Here is a 4,043-nt window from a genome sequence, read left to right on the forward strand (position 1 = left end):
AAATAAAATTTTTTTTAAAAAAGCTAAAATTAGAACTACCATACAACCCACTATACCACTCCTAGGCACATAGCCAAAGGACTATGTATATCTTACAAGAGAGATATTTGCAAATCCAAGATTCATTGGTACTCTAGTACTCTAGTTGCAATAATTGGGAAATAAAATCACCCTAGAGATGTGTGTCAACTAATGAATGATAATGAAAATGTGTTTCATATACACAATGAAATTTTATTCAGTTATAAAGAAAAAAGAAATTAAGAAACTTGCAGGAAAATGGATAGAAATGAAAATAAAATTAAACGAGTTAAGCCCAGAAAGGCAAACACTGCACGTTCTCTCTCATGTGGATCCTTGTTTTAAAATTTCAGATGTGTGTTTAGTTGAGGGCAGGTGAGATGAAGAGACCTTCAGAGGGGGAGGAAATAATATAACATATACAGTATGAAAGTAGAGGGAAGGATCCCGGGGAGTTAAAGGTTTAAGCAGGGATGGAGTATGGGGTTGTGGGAAAGGAGTGAGGTGGTTTAACTAAAACAAAGGATGTATGAAAAAGCCTTATGGAAACACACTGCTTAGTAAGCTAATTAAAAATTACAATTAGAAAAGAAAAGAAAAGAAAAGAAAAAAAGGAGCTTGAACAGAGGTTTCCTGCATGGCAGGAGAATAATCCCCCCCAGAAGACAAGGGTTACTAAACGAAAATCTCAATGCCAGGTGTAGCATACCTCCCTACAATTTATTGGTCAAGGAGGTCCCCCCCAAAAACACAGGCTATTCCCACTGTTCTTGATTGCCCACTATAGGTAGGCTACTGCTGAAGATACAATATTCGTTGGCTATAGGACACAGAGAAATAAAGTTGAAACTTTCAATACCAGAAGGTACTATGTAGGCTGCTGGGGAAGAAAAGTCATCAGTGGACTAACCTAGTTGTGGCTCCTGGGTCCTACAATACCAACTTTCCAGGAAAGGTGTGCCCATTGGTGTAATAGTGGCACGACTTATTATGGAGGCATGTAATCACTTTCTTAATGGATTTAAGGACTGCTAAACAGCGGAGGAACATATGGCACTGTAAACCTGATCAAAACCCCATGGGTGAAGAGGTCATAGGCCCTAAGGAGAAAATACTACTGTTGTTTTGCTAAATGGACATGTTGTCAAACTGCCTTCTAAATATTTATGTTTATATCTATAGATTAATACTGCTTAATTGGTCAAAAAAGGTCCTTGTAATGAGCAGCAGTCAGTGCAGAGACTAGTAAGTAGTCAAAGTGTGGGAATAAGTGACTGCAGAATGCTCAGCCTAAATGGGACATCTATATTAACCACCCCAAAGAAGGCTCAGGGAACAGTGTAGAAAAAGGGGTAGAAAGAATATAAGAGCTGGAGGATACTGTGAAATGCTGGTGTCTAGACATGACATGGCTGTTGTACTCATGAATTCAGAGTAACTGTTACCTGCACAAGATCAAGCCAGTTAGCATTCCAGCATGGATTAGGGAGGAGCTTATGAGGCTCCAATAGTACCCAAGGAGATACTGACATTTGATGGTTATTGAGGGAATAACAAGCAACAAAAGAAACACGGGCATCTGGACATCTGAGGTTGTTCTCTGACCTCCAAACAGATGCCAGATTTACACACATGAATGAATATACACACACACACACATGCACGCATGCACGCACACACGCACAGGTTTTTAAAAAGAAAAAAACCTGAAAATTGCATGATCATAATGATGATCACATGATATGTCATCAGAGAAGTGAGAAGCAAAAGAATATGATACTAATATATACGCAGAATAGTCAAATTCCTTAATAATGAGAATATGAAATGCAAAAAATGATGTAGATATAAAGCAAAAAAAAAAAAACCTCTTATTTACTGCTAGTAGAAATAAAAGAATGATCTGGACATAAAAGAAAACAGTTTGGCAGTTTCTTTTAGAACTAAACATACTCTAATAATCCAGCAATCAGGAATCCTAGTATTTACATAAGGAAGTTGAAAACTAATGTCTGCAGAAAAACCTGAACATGGATACTTGTTCATATCTGTTAAAATATGGAATCAGGGGCTGAAGAGATGGCTTAGCGGTTAAGAACACTGACTGTTCTTGCAGAAGACCCTGGTTCAAATCCTAGCACCCACATGGCAGCTAACAACTGTCCATAACACCAGTTCCAGGGGATCTGACAGTGGGCATTGCATGACACAGGTGCACTTACCTACATGCAGGCATAATACTCGTACACATACAATAAAAATAATAAAATATTTTAAAATATGGAATCAACAATAATGCAAAAAATTTGGGAGAGGGGAAGATGAAAGGGCAGGCAGCTGAGGCCAGTGAAAACAGAAGATGATATGAGGGAGATAAATATCATTATAGATTTATGCAAACCTACAGAATGAAAATATAATACCAAGAGCAAACCCTAATGTAAACTAAGGAGTGACTATGATGGTGAATCAGATTTAACGACTGTAACAAATGTCCCAACGTTGTAGGGGATGTCAGTGCCGAGAGAAGCAGGGAGCATACAGGAAATCCTCTATCAGTCTTTCAATTTTTCAGTGAACTTAAAACTACTTTAAAATGAGCCAGGCATGGTGGCACCTTTAATCTCAGCACTAGCGAGGCAGAAGCAGGTGGATCTCTGTGAGTTCCAGGCCAGCCAGGACTACACAGTGAGACTGTCTCAAAAAACAAAAAGCAAAGAAGAACTACTTTAAAATCACAAATCTTTACCGGAATGTGTTGGCACATGCCTATTATTTCTGCACTTGGAAGACAGAGGAAGGAGGATTGCCAGCTTGAGGCCAGCTAGTATGAATGAGCTAGTCATACCATGAGACTCTGCTTCAAAAGCCTGTCCATAGGGCTGAGGAGATGGCTCAATATATAAGAGCACTCACCATGCAAGCACGACGTCCAAAGTTCTGAACCCCTAAAACCACATAAAGGCCAGCCAGGTCTGTTGACTGCCTGTAATCTCAGTACTCGGGAAGCAGAAACAGAGGGTCCCCAGGCAAGGTGGTTAGCTAGCTACACTAGCTGGAACGGGAGAACTCCAACTTAAGTGACAGTTACTGCTTTAGCAAATAAAGTAGAGCGTGATCAAAGAAGGCACCCAATATCTACTTTGAGTGCTCTCTCTCTCTCTCTCTCTCTCTCTCTCTCTCTCTCTCTCTCTCTCTCTCTCTCTCTCTCTCTCTCTCTCTCTCTCTCTCTCTCTCTCTCTCTCTCTCTCTCTCTCTCTCTCTCTCTCTCTCTCTCTCTCTCTCTCTCTCTCTCTCTCTCTCTCTCTCTCTCTCTCTCTCTCTCTCTCTCTCTCTCTGACTAAATGCAGTTACACTGGAAAATTTTACTAAACATTTAGAAAAGAAATGACACAAACTCTGGAACTTTATTTCAGAAAACACAAAAGAAAGAAAAACTTCCAATACATTTTTGGAAATCTGCTTTATCCTGTTTTACCAGGCAAAACAGCATAAAAAATAAAAAACAAACAAATAAATAAATAAATAAATTCATCAAAACCATAGACTAAATCCCTCAAACATAAACACAAAATTTCCCCATGAGATGTTCCAATGACACATTAAAAAGAATAATATATCACAGTTAAGTGAGATTCATTTCAAAAATAAAAATGAAATATTAAGTAATTATTCTATGTAATTCACTATATTATAAGCTCAAAGAAGAAAATCTATAGTATAAATTGATTAAAAAATTTGACAAAATACAATATCCATCATAATGAAAATGCTCAGCAATGTGGGAATAAAAAAAGGAATTTTCTTTTACCTGCTTCAAGGGCATCTGGAAACAAACAAAAACAAATTCCCAAATTATAGCCAGTATCATATCTAATAGTGAAAGACTGCTTTCACCCTGCTAAAAGAGGGAGCAAGGCAGGGGTGAACGTATTCTTATTGTTCCTACCCTACATATCCACCAAATCCTAGTGTGCAAAAAAATCAAGAAAAAGAAATAAAAGGTAAACTGACTGGAAAGA

This window comes from Nannospalax galili, unplaced genomic scaffold (genome assembly GCF_000622305.1).
Source record: "Nannospalax galili isolate Female #2095 unplaced genomic scaffold, S.galili_v1.0 scaffold28, whole genome shotgun sequence".
In the NCBI taxonomy this organism is placed as follows: Eukaryota; Metazoa; Chordata; class Mammalia; order Rodentia; family Spalacidae; genus Nannospalax; species Nannospalax galili.